The sequence below is a fragment of the Oncorhynchus masou genome, chromosome 32 (genome assembly GCF_036934945.1).
Source record: "Oncorhynchus masou masou isolate Uvic2021 chromosome 32, UVic_Omas_1.1, whole genome shotgun sequence".
Lineage (NCBI taxonomy): Eukaryota > Metazoa > Chordata > Actinopteri > Salmoniformes > Salmonidae > Oncorhynchus > Oncorhynchus masou.
The window spans coordinates 49,143,485-49,156,867 of record NC_088243.1 but is presented as its reverse complement, the minus strand read 5'-3'; the positions used below and the strand labels follow the sequence as shown (position 1 = coordinate 49,156,867).

Below are 13,383 nucleotides of genomic sequence, written 5' to 3'. Positions count from 1 at the left end.
CTTTGATGTCTGTTGTTGCTAAGCAAAGTCTATATGATGTCAAATAGGGTCGTTTAATTTCATTAGCTCAGCTAATTCGTACATGTTGGCAATTTCCCTAAATAAGGCATTGGTCTGGTTGCTTTGAAAAGCGTGGACATTGTTGTTCAACTTTAATCATCTAAGACTGCAAGGCCTGAGAATTATTGTGTCTGAATCTGCATCGCAAGATTGAAGGAAAGAGTAGCTTTGTACTTGTTAAAAATCACTAGCTTTCCTCATTCGGGCAGGTTCATACAGCAAAGTCTGTATGATGTCAAATAGGGTTGTTTAATTTCATTTGCTCAGCTAATTTGTACACGTTTGCAATTTCCCGAAATTAGGCATTGGTCTTATTGCTTTGAATAGCTTGGACATTGTTGTTCAACTTTAATAATCTAAGACTGCAAGGCCTGAGAATTATTGTGTCTGAATCTGCTTCGCAAGATTGAAGGAAAGAGTATCTTTGTACTTGTGAAAAACCACTAGCTTGCCTCATTCTGACAGGTTCACAACTTTGATGTCTGTTGTTGCTAAGCAAAGTCTGTATGATGTCAAATAGGGTCGTTTAATTTCATTAGCTCATCTAATTCGTACATGTTGGCAATTTCCCGAAATAAGGCATTGGTGTTGTTGCTTTGAAAAGCTTGGGCATGGTTGTTCAACTTTAATAATCTAAGACTGCAAGGCCTGAGAATTATTGTGTCTGAATATGTATTGCAAGATTGAAGGAAAGAGTATCTTTGTACTTGTTAAAAATCACTAGTTTGCCTCATTCGGACAGGTTCACAACTTTGATGTCTGTTGTTGCATAGCAAAGTCTGTATAATGTCAATTAGGGATGTATAATATACACTGTGTGGCCTAATGGATAAGGCGTCTGACTTCGAATCAGAAGATTGAGGGTTCGAGTCCCTTCAATTGTTTAATTTCATTAGCTCAGCTGATTTAAACATCTATGCAATTTTCTAAAATAAGGCATTGGACATTGTTATTCAACTTTTATTATCGAAGACTGCAAGGCCTGAGAATTATTGTGTCTGAATCTGCTTCGCAAGATTGAAGGAAAGAGTATCTTTGTACTTGTTAAAAACCACTAGCTTTCATCATTCGGACAGGTTCACAACTTTGATGTCTGTTGTTGCATAGCAAAGTCTGTATAATGTCAATTAGGGATGTATAATGTAGACTGCGTGGCCTAATGGATAAGGCGTCTGACTTCGAATCAGAAGATTGAGGGTTCGAGTCCCTTCGTGGTTGTTTAATTTCATTAGCTCAGCTGATTTAAACATCTATGCAATTTCCTAAAATAAGGCATTGGACATTGTTATTCAAATTTTATTATCGAAGACTGCAAGGCCTGAGAATTATTGTGTCTGAATCTGCATCGCAAGATTGAAGGAAAGAGTATCTTTGTACTTGTGAAAAATCACTAGCTTGCCTCATTCTGACAGGTTCACAACTTTGATGTCTGTTGTTGCTAAGCAAAGTCTGTATGATGTCAAATAGGGTCGTTTAATTTCATTAGCTCATCTAATTCGTACATGTTGGAAATTTCCCGAAATAAGGCATTGGTGTTGTTGCTTTGAAAAGCTTGGGCATGGTTGTTCAACTTTAATAATCTAAGACTGCAAGGCCTGAGAATTATTGTGTCTGAATATGTATTGCAAGATTGAAGGAAAGAGTGTCTTTGTACTTGAAAAATCACTAGCTTTCCTCATTCGGGCAGGTTCATAGAGCAAAGTCTGTATGATGTCAAATAGGGTCGTTTAATTTCATTGGCTCAGCTAATTGGTACATGTTTGCAATTTCCCTAAATAAGGCTTTGGTCTTGTTGCTTTGAAAAGCTTGGACATTGTTGTTCAACTTTAATCATCTAAGACTGCAAGGAAGGCCTGAGAATTATTGTGTCTGAATCTGCATCGCAAGATTGAAGGAAAGAGTATCTTTGTACTTGTTAAAAATCCCGAGCTTTCCTCATTCGGGCAGGTTCATACAGCAAAGTCTGTATGATGTCAAATAGGGTCGTTTAATTTCATTAGCTCATCTAATTCGTACATGTTTGCAATTTCCCTAAATAAGGCATTGGTCTTGTTGCTTTGAACAGCTTGGACATTGTTGTTCAACTTTAATAATCTAAGACTGCAAGGCCTGAGAATTATTGTGTCTGAATCTGCATCGCAAGATTGAAGGAAAGAGTATCTTTGTACTTGTTAAAAATCACTAGCTTTCATCATTCGGACAGGTTCATACAGCAAAGTCTGTATGATGTCAAATAGGGTCGTTTAATTTCATTGGCTCAGCTAATTAGTACACGTTTGCAATTCCCCTAAATAAGGCATTGGTCTTGTTGCTTTGAAAAGCTTGGACATTGTTGTTCAACTTTAATAATCTAAGACTGCAAGGCCTGAGAATTACCTGAATGTAATGTAAATGTAATTATTGTGTCTGACTCTGCATCGCAAGATTGAAGGAAAGAGTATCTTTGTACTTGTGAAAAATCACTAGCTTGCCTCATTCTGACAGGTTCACAACTTTGATGTCTGTTGTTGCTAAGCAAAGTCTGTATGATGTCAAATACGGTCGTTTAATTTCATTAGCTCATCTAATTCGTACATGTTGGCAATTTCCCGAAATAAGGAATTGGTGTTGTTGCTTTGAAAAGCTTGGGCATGGTTGTTCAACTTTAATAATCTAAGACTGCAAGGCCTGAGAATTATTGTGTCTGAATCTGCATCGCAATATTGAAGGAAAGAGTATCTTTGTACTTGTTAAAAATCACTAGCTTTCCTCATTTGGACAGGTTCATACAGCAAAGTCTGTATGATGTCAAATAGGGTCGTTTAATTTCATTGGCTCAGCTAATTTGTACACGTTTGCAATTTCCCAAAATAAGGCATTGGTCTTATTGCTTTGAATAGCTTGGACATTGTTTTTCAACTTTAATAATCTAAGACTGCAAGGCCTGAGAATTATTGTGTCTGAATCTGCATCGCAAGATTGAAGGAAAGAGTACCTTTGTACTTGTTAAAAATCACTAGCTTTCCTCATTCGGACAGGTTCACAACTTTGATGTCTGTTGTTGCTAAGCAAAGTCTGTATGATGTCAAATAGTGTCGTTTAATTTCATGAGCTCAGCTAATTCGTACATGTTGGCAATTTCCCTAAATAAGGCATTGGTCTGGTTGCTTTGAAAAGCGTGGACATTGTTGTTCAACTTGAATCATCTAAGACTGCAAGGAAGGCCTGAGAATTATTGTGTCTGAATCTGCATCGCAAGATTGAAGGAAAGAGTATCTTTGTACTTGTTAAAAATCCCGAGCTTTCCTCATTCGGGCAGGTTCATACAGCAAAGTCTGTATGATGTCAAATAGGGTCGTTTAATTTCATTAGCTCATCTAATTCGTACATGTTTGCAATTTCCCTAAATAAGGCATTGGTCTTGTTGCTTTGAACAGCTTGGACATTGTTGTTCAACTTTAATAATCTAAGACTGCAAGGCCTGAGAATTATTGTGTCTGAATCTGCATCGCAAGATTGAAGGAAAGAGTATCTTTGTACTTGTTAAAAATCACTAGCTTTCATCATTCGGACAGGTTCATACAGCAAAGTCTGTATGATGTCAAATAGGGTCGTTTAATTTCATTGGCTCAGCTAATTAGTACACGTTTGCAATTCCCCTAAATAAGGCATTGGTCTTGTTGCTTTGAAAAGCTTGGACATTGTTGTTCAACTTTAATAATCTAAGACTGCAAGGCCTGAGAATTATTGTGTCTGAATCTGCATCGCAAGATTGAAGGAAAGAGTATCTTTGTACTTGTTAAAAATCACTAGCTTTCATCATTCGGACAGGTTCACATCTTTGATGTCTGTTGTTGCATAGCAAAGTCTGTATAATGTCAATTAGGGATGTATAATATAGACTGCGTGGCCTATTGGATAAGGCGTCTGACTTCGAATCAGAAGATTGAGGGTTCGAGTCCCTTCTTTGTTTTTTATTTCATTAGCTCAGCTGATTTAAACATCTTTGCAATTTCCCGAAATAAGGCATTGGTCTTGTTGCTTGGACATTGTTGTTCAACTTTAATAATCTAAGACTGCAAGGCCTGAGAATTATTGTGTCTGAATCTGCATCGCAATATTGAAGGAAAGAGTATCTTTGTACTTGTTAAAATTCACGAGCTTTCCTCATTCGGGCAGGTTTATACAGCAAAGTCTGTATGATGTCAAATAGTGTCGTTTAATTTCATTGGCTCAGCTAATTGGTACATGTTTGCAATTTCCCTAAATAAGGCATTGGTCTTGTTGCTTTGAATAGCTTGGACATTGTTTTTCAACTTTAATAATCTAAGACTGCAAGTCCTGAGAATTATTGTGTCTGAATCTGCATCGCAATATTGAAGGAAAGAGTATCTTTGTACTTTTTAAAAATCACTAGCTTTCATCATTCGGACAGGTTCACAACTTTGATGTCTGTTGTTGCATAGCAAAGGCTGAATAATGTCAATTAGGGATGTATGATGTAGACTGCGTGGCCTAATGGCTAAGGCGTCTGACTTCGAATCAGAAGATTGAGGGTTCGAGTCCCTCCGTGGTTGTTTAATTTCATTAGCTCAGCTGATTTAAACATCTATGCAATTTCCTAAAATAAGGCATTGGACATTGTTATTCAACTTTTATTATCGAAGACTGCAAGGCCTGAGAATTATTGTGTCTGAATCTGCATCGCAAGATTGAAGGAAAGAGTATCTTTGTACTTGTTAAAAATCACTAGCTTGCCTCATTCGTACAGGTTCACAATTTTGATGTCTATTGTTGCATAGCAAAGTCTGTATAATGTCAATTAGGGATGTATAATATAGACTGCGTTGTCTAATGGATAAGGCGTCTGACTTCGAATCAGAAGATTGAGGGTTCGAGTCCCTTCGTGGTTGTTTAATTTCATTAGCTCAGCTGATTTAAACGTCTATGCAATTTCCTAAAATAAGGCATTGGACATTGTTATTTAACTTTTATTATCGAAGACTGCAAGGCCTGAGAATTATTGTGTCTGAATCTGAATCTCAATATTGAAGGAAAGAGTATCTTTGTACTTGTTAAAATCACTAGCTTTCATCATTCGGACAGGTTCACATCTTTGATGTCTGTTGTTGCATAGCAAAGTCTGTATAATGTCAATTAGGGATGTATAATATAATTTCATTAATGGATAAGGCGTAATTCGAATCAGAAGATTGAGGGTTCGAGTCCCTTCGTGGTTGTTTAATTTCATTAGCTCAGCTGATTTAAACATCTTGCAATTTCCTTTGAAGGCATTGGACATTGTTATTCAAATTTTATTATCTAAGACTGCAAGGCCTGAGAATTATTGTGTCTGAATCTGCATCGCAAGATTGAAGGAAAGAGTATCTTTGTACTTGTTAAAAATCACTAGCTTTCATCATTCGGACAGGTTCACAACTTTGATGTCTGTTGTTGCATAGCAAAGTCTGTATAATGTCAATTAGGGATGTATTATAATTTCAATGGATAGCTCTGACTAATCAGAAGATTGAGGTTTGAGTCCCTTCCCTTTAATAAGCATTGATTTAAACATCTTTGCAATTTCCCGAAATAAGGCATTGGTCTTGTTGCTTGGACATTGTTATTCAACTTTTAATATCTAAGACTGCAAGGCCTGAGAATTATTGTGTCTGAATCTGAATCTCAATATTGAAGGAAAGAGTATCTTTGTACTTGTTAAAATCACTAGCTTTCCTCATTCGGACAGGTTCATACAGCAAAGTCTGTATGATGTCAAAAAGGGTCGTTTAATTTCATTGGCTCAGCTAATTAGTACATGTTTGCAATTCCTCTAAATAAGGCATTGGTCTTGTTGCTTTGAAAAGCTTGGACATTGTTGTTCAACTTTAATAATCTAAGACTGCAAGGCCTGAGAATTATTGTGTCTGAATCTGCATCGCAAGATTGAAGGAAAGAGTATCTTTGTACTTGTGAAAAATCACTAGCTTGCCTCATTCTGACAGGTTCACAACTTTGATGTCTGTTGTTGCTAAGCAAAGTCTATATGATGTCAAATAGGGTCGTTTAATTTCATTAGCTCAGCTCATTCGTACATGTTGGCAATTTCCCTAAATAAGGCATTGGTCTTGTTGCTTTGAAAAGCTTGGACATTGTTGTTCAACTTTAATCATCTAAGACTGCAAGGCCTGAGAATTATTGTGTCTGAATCTGCATCGCAAGATTGAAGGAAAGAGTATCTTTGTACTTGTTAAAAATCCCGAGCTTTCCTCATTCGGGCAGGTTCATACAGCAAAGTCTGTATGATGTCAAATAGGGTCGTTTAATTTCATTGGCTCAGCTAATTTGTACACGTTTGCAATTTCCCAAAATAAGGCATTGGTCTTATTGCTTTGAATAGCTTGGACATTGTTGTTCAACTTTAATAATCTAAGACTGCAAGGCCTGAGAATTATTGTGTCTGAATCTGTATTGCAAGATTGAAGGAAAGAGTATCTTTGTACTTGTTAAAAATCACTAGTTTGCCTCATTCGGACAGGTTCACAACTTTGATGTCTGTTGTTGCATAGCAAAGTCTGTATAATGTCAATTAGGGATGTATAATATACACTGTGTGGCCTAATGGATAAGGCGTCTGACTTCGAATCAGAAGATTGAGGGTTCGAGTCCCTTCGTGGTTGTTTAATTTCATTAGCTCAGCTGATTTAAACGTCTATGCAATTTCCTAAAATAAGGCATTGGACATTGTTATTTAACTTTTATTATCGAAGACTGCAAGGCCTGAGAATTATTGTGTCTGAATCTGCATCGCAAGATTGAAGGAAAGAGTATCTTTGTACTTGTTAAAAATCACTAGCTTTCATCATTCGGACAGGTTCACAACTTTGATGTCTGTTGTTGCATAGCAAAGTCTGTATAATGTCAATTAGGGATGTATAATGTAGACTGCGTGGCCTAATGGATAAGGCGTCTGACTTCGAATCAGAAGATATGAAAGGTTCGAGTACCTTCGTGGTTGTTTAATTTCATTAGCTCAGCTGATTTAAACATCTATGCAATTTCCTAAAATAAGGCATTGGACATTGTTATTCAAATTTTATTATCGAAGACTGCAAGGCCTGAGAATTATTGTGTCTGAATCTGCATCGCAAGATTGAAGGAAAGAGTATCTTTGTACTTGTGAAAAATCACTAGCTTTCCTCATTCTGACAGGTTCACAACTTTGATGTCTGTTGTTGCTAAGCAAAGTCTGTATGATGTCAAATAGGGTCGTTTAATTTCATTAGCTCATCTAATTCGTACATGTTGGAAATTTCCCCTAAATAAGGCATTGGTGTTGTTGCTTTGAAAAGCTTGGGCATGGTTGTTCAACTTTAATAATCTAAGACTGCAAGGCCTGAGAATTATTGTGTCTGAATATGTATTGCAAGATTGAAGGAAAGAGTGTCTTTGTACTTGAAAAATCACTAGCTTTCCTCATTCGGGCAGGTTCATAGAGCAAAGTCTGTATGATGTCAAAATAGGGTCGTTTAATTTCATTGGCTCAGCTAATTGGTACATGTTTGCAATTTCCCTAAATAAGGCATTGGTCTTGTTGCTTTGAAAAGCTTGGACATTGTTGTTCAACTTTAATCATCTAAGACTGCAAGGAAGGCCTGAGAATTATTGTGTCTGAATCTGCATCGCAAGATTGAAGGAAAGAGTATCTTTGTACTTGTTAAAAATCACTTGCTTTCCTCATTCGGGGTTCAGGTTCATACAGCAAAGTCTGTATGATGTCAAATAGGGTCGTTTAATTTCATTAGCTCATCTAATTCGTACATGTTTGCAATTTCCCTAAATAAGGCATTGGTCTTGTTGCTTTGAACAGCTTGGACATTGTTGTTCAACTTTAATAATCTAAGACTGCAAGGCCTGAGAATTATTGTGTCTGAATCTGCATCGCAAGATTGAAGGAAAGAGTATCTTTGTACTTGTTAAAAATCACTAGCTTTCATCATTCGGACAGGTTCATACAGCAAAGTCTGTATGATGTCAAATAGGGTCGTTTTAATTTCATTGGCTCAGCTAATTAGTACATGTTTGCAATTCCCTAAATAAGGCATTGGTCTTGTTGCTTTGAAAAGCTTGGACATTGTTGTTCAACTTTAATAATCTAAGACTGCAAGGCCTGAGAATTACCTTGTAATGTAAATGTAATTATTGTGTCTGACATCGCAAGATTGAAGGAAAGAGTATCTTTGTACTTGTGAAAAATCACTAGCTTGCCTCATTCTGACAGGTTCACAACTTTGATGTCTGTTGTTGCTAAGCAAAGTCTGTATGATGTCAAATAGGGTCGTTTAATTTCATTAGCTCATCTAATTCGTACATGTTGGCAATTTCCCGAAATAAGGAATTGGTGTTGTTGCTTTGAAAAGCTTGGGCATGGTTGTTCAACTTTAATAATCTAAGACTGCAAGGCCTGAGAATTATTGTGTCTGAATCTGCATCGCAATATTGAAGGAAAGAGTATCTTTGTACTTGTTAAAAATCACTAGCTTTCCTCATTTGGACAGGTTCATACAGCAAAGTCTGTATGATGTCAAATAGGGTCGTTTAATTTCATTGGCTCAGCTAATTTGTACACGTTTGCAATTTCCCAAAATAAGGCATTGGTCTTATTGCTTTGAATAGCTTGGACATTGTTTTTCAACTTTAATAATCTAAGACTGCAAGGCCTGAGAATTATTGTGTCTGAATCTGCATCGCAAGATTGAAGGAAAGAGTACCTTTGTACTTGTTAAAAATCACTAGCTTGCCTCATTCTGACAGGTTCACAACTTTGATGTCTGTTGTTGCTAAGCAAAGTCTGTATGATGTCAAATAGGGTCGTTTAATTTCATTAGCTCATCTAATTCGTACATGTTGGAAATTTCCCGAAATAAGGCATTGGTGTTGTTGCTTTGAAAAGCTTGGGCATGGTTGTTCAACTTTAATAATCTAAGACTGCAAGGCCTGAGAATTATTGTGTCTGAATATGTATTGCAAGATTGAAGGAAAGAGTGTCTTTGTACTTGAAAAATCACTAGCTTTCCTCATTCGGGTTCAGGTTCATAGAGCAAAGTCTGTATGATGTCAAATAGGGTCGTTTAATTTCATTGGCTCAGCTAATTGGTACATGTTTGCAATTTCCCTAAATAAGGCTTTGGTCTTGTTGCTTTGAAAAGCTTGGACATTGTTGTTCAACTTTAATCATCTAAGACTGCAAGGAAGGCCTGAGAATTATTGTGTCTGAATCTGCATCGCAAGATTGAAGGAAAGAGTATCTTTGTACTTGTTAAAAATCCCATTCGGAGCTTTCCTCATTCTGGGCAGGTTCATACAGCAAAGTCTGTATGATGTCAAATAGGGTCGTTTAATTTCATTAGCTCATCTAATTCGTACATGTTTGCAATTTCCCTAAATAAGGCATTGGTCTTGTTGCTTTGAACAGCTTGGACATTGTTGTTCAACTTTAATAATCTAAGACTGCAAGGCCTGAGAATTATTGTGTCTGAATCTGCATCGCAAGATTGAAGGAAAGAGTATCTTTGTACTTGTTAAAAATCACTAGCTTTCATCATTCGGACAGGTTCATACAGCAAAGTCTGTATGATGTCAAATAGGGTCGTTTAATTTCATTGGCTCAGCTAATTAGTACACGTTTGCAATTCCCCTAAATAAGGCATTGGTCTTGTTGCTTTGAAAAGCTTGGACATTGTTGTTCAACTTTAATAATCTAAGACTGCAAGGCCTGAGAATTACCTGAATGTAATGTAAATGTAATTATTGTGTCTGACTCTGCATCGCAAGATTGAAGGAAAGAGTATCTTTGTACTTGTGAAAAATCACTAGCTTGCCTCATTCTGACAGGTTCACAACTTTGATGTCTGTTGTTGCTAAGCAAAGTCTGTATGATGTCAAATACGGTCGTTTAATTTCATTAGCTCATCTAATTCGTACATGTTGGCAATTTCCCTAAATAAGGAATTGGTGTTGTTGCTTTGAAAAGCTTGGGCATGGTTGTTCAACTTTAATAATCTAAGACTGCAAGGCCTGAGAATTATTGTGTCTGAATCTGCATCGCAATATTGAAGGAAAGAGTATCTTTGTACTTGTTAAAAATCACTAGCTTTCCTCATTTGGACAGGTTCATACAGCAAAGTCTGTATGATGTCAAATAGGGTCGTTTAATTTCATTGGCTCAGCTAATTTGTACACGTTTGCAATTTCCCAAAATAAGGCATTGGTCTTATTGCTTTGAATAGCTTGGACATTGTTTTTCAACTTTAATAATCTAAGACTGCAAGGCCTGAGAATTATTGTGTCTGAATCTGCATCGCAAGATTGAAGGAAAGAGTACCTTTGTACTTGTTAAAAATCACGAGCTTTCCTCATTCGGACAGGTTCACAACTTTGATGTCTGTTGTTGCTAAGCAAAGTCTGTATGATGTCAAATAGTGTCGTTTAATTTCATGAGCTCAGCTAATTCGTACATGTTGGCAATTTCCCTAAATAAGGCATTGGTCTGGTTGCTTTGAAAAGCGTGGACATTGTTGTTCAACTTGAATCATCTAAGACTGCAAGGAAGGCCTGAGAATTATTGTGTCTGAATCTGCATCGCAAGATTGAAGGAAAGAGTATCTTTGTACTTGTTAAAAATCCCGAGCTTTCCTCATTCGGACAGCAGGTTCATACAGCAAAGTCTGTATGATGTCAAATAGGGTCGTTTAATTTCATTAGCTCATCTAATTCGTACATGTTTGCAATTTCCCTAAATAAGGCATTGGTCTTGTTGCTTTGAACAGCTTGGACATTGTTGTTCAACTTTAATAATCTAAGACTGCAAGGCCTGAGAATTATTGTGTCTGAATCTGCATCGCAAGATTGAAGGAAAGAGTATCTTTGTACTTGTTAAAAATCACTAGCTTTCATCATTCGGACAGGTTCATACAGCAAAGTCTGTATGATGTCAAATAGGGTCGTTTAATTTCATTGGCTCAGCTAATTAGTACACGTTTGCAATTCCCTAAATAAGGCATTGGTCTTATTGCTTTGAATAGCTTGGACATTGTTGTTCAACTTTAATAATCTAAGACTGCAAGGCCTGAGAATTATTGTGTCTGAATCTGCATCGCAAGATTGAAGGAAAGAGTATCTTTGTACTTGTTAAAAATCACTAGCTTTCATCATTCGGACAGGTTCACATCTTTGATGTCTGTTGTTGCATAGCAAAGTCTGTATAATGTCAATTAGGGATGTATAATATAGACTGCGTGGCCTAATGGATAAGGCGTCTGACTTCGAATCAGAAGATTGAGGGTTCGAGTCCCTTCTTTGTTTTTTATTTCATTAGCTCAGCTGATTTAAACATCTTTGCAATTTCCCGAAATAAGGCATTGGTCTTGTTGCTTGGACATTGTTGTTCAACTTTAATAATCTAAGACTGCAAGGCCTGAGAATTATTGTGTCTGAATCTGCATCGCAATATTGAAGGAAAGAGTATCTTTGTACTTGTTAAAATCACTTGCTTTCCTCATTCGGACAGGTTCACAACTTTGATGTCTTTATACAGCAAAGTCTGTATGATGTCAAATAGTGTCGTTTAATTTCATTGGCTCAGCTAATTGGTACATGTTTGCAATTTCCCTAAATAAGGCATTGGTCTTGTTGCTTTGAATAGCTTGGACATTGTTTTTCAACTTTAATAATCTAAGACTGCAAGTCCTGAGAATTATTGTGTCTGAATCTGCATCGCAATATTGAAGGAAAGAGTATCTTTGTACTTTTTAAAAATCACTAGCTTTCATCATTCGGACAGGTTCACAACTTTGATGTCTGTTGTTGCATAGCAAAGGCTGAATAATGTCAATTAGGGATGTATGATGTAGACTGCGTGGCCTAATGGCTAAGGCGTCTGACTTAATCAGAAGATTGAGGGTTCGAGTCCCTCCGTGGTTGTTTAATTTCATTAGCTCAGCTGATTTAAACATCTATGCAATTTCCTAAAATAAGGCATTGGACATTGTTATTCAACTTTTATTATCGAAGACTGCAAGGCCTGAGAATTATTGTGTCTGAATCTGCATCGCAAGATTGAAGGAAAGAGTATCTTTGTACTTGTTAAAAATCACTAGCTTGCCTCATTCGTACAGGTTCACAATTTTGATGTCTATTGTTGCATAGCAAAGTCTGTATAATGTCAATTAGGGATGTATAATATAGACTGCGTTGTCTAATGGATAAGGCGTCTGACTTCGAATCAGAAGATTGAGGGTTCGAGTCCCTTCGTGGTTGTTTAATTTCATTAGCTCAGCTGATTTAAACGTCTATGCAATTTCCTAAAATAAGGCATTGGACATTGTTATTTAACTTTTATTATCGAAGACTGCAAGGCCTGAGAATTATTGTGTCTGAATCTGAATCTCAATATTGAAGGAAAGAGTATCTTTGTACTTGTTAAAATCACTAGCTTTCATCATTCGGACAGGTTCACATCTTTGATGTCTGTTGTTGCATAGCAAAGTCTGTATAATGTCAATTAGGGATGTATAATATAGACTGCGTGGCCTAATGGATAAGGCGTCTGACTTCGAATCAGAAGATTGAGGGTTCGAGTCCCTTCGTGGTTGTTTAATTTCATTAGCTCAGCTGATTTAAACATCTATGCAATTTTCTAAAATAAGGCATTGGACATTGTTATTCAACTTTTATTATCGAAGACTGCAAGGCCTGAGAATTATTGTGTCTGAATCTGCTTCGCAAGATTGAAGGAAAGAGTATCTTTGTACTTGTTAAAAACCACTAGCTTTCATCATTCGGACAGGTTCACAACTTTGATGTCTGTTGTTGCATAGCAAAGGCTGAATAATGTCAATTAGGGATGTATGATGTAGACTGCGTGGCCTAATGGCTAAGGCGTCTGACTTCGAATCAGAAGATTGAGGGTTCGAGTCCCTCCGTGGTTGTTTAATTTCATTAGCTCAGCTGATTTAAACATCTATGCAATTTCCTAAAATAAGGCATTGGACATTGTTATTCAACTTTAATATTATCGAAGACTGCAAGGCCTGAGAATTATTGTGTCTGAATCTGCATCGCAAGATTGAAGGAAAGAGTATCTTTGTACTTGTTAAAAATCACTAGCTTGCCTCATTCGTACAGGTTCACAATTTTGATGTCTATTGTTGCATAGCAAAGTCTGTATAATGTCAATTAGGATGTATAATATAGACTGCGTTGTCTAATGGATAAGGCGTCTGACTTAATCAGAAGATTGAGGGTTCGAGTCCCTTCGTGGTTGTTTAATTTCATTAAATCAGC

The 13,383-nt window shown here is 36.8% G+C and overlaps 4 non-coding genes across 4 annotated transcripts; all 4 read left to right on the top strand.

Moving 5' to 3' along the window:
• The first annotated feature begins 1,205 nt into the window (after window positions 1-1,205).
• Window positions 1,206-1,278, top strand: trnar-ucg (transfer RNA arginine (anticodon UCG)). Its single transcript has one exon. It is a non-coding gene; the product is annotated as a tRNA-Arg (tRNA).
• A 3,265-nt stretch (window positions 1,279-4,543) lies between these two features.
• Window positions 4,544-4,616, top strand: trnar-ucg (transfer RNA arginine (anticodon UCG)). The gene has a single exon. It is a non-coding gene; the product is annotated as a tRNA-Arg (tRNA).
• An 8,003-nt stretch (window positions 4,617-12,619) lies between these two features.
• On the top strand, window positions 12,620-12,692 carry trnar-ucg (transfer RNA arginine (anticodon UCG)). The gene has a single exon. It is a non-coding gene; the product is annotated as a tRNA-Arg (tRNA).
• A 263-nt stretch (window positions 12,693-12,955) lies between these two features.
• Window positions 12,956-13,028, top strand: trnar-ucg (transfer RNA arginine (anticodon UCG)). The gene has a single exon. It is a non-coding gene; the product is annotated as a tRNA-Arg (tRNA).
• Window positions 13,029-13,383: the final 355 nt, after the last annotated feature.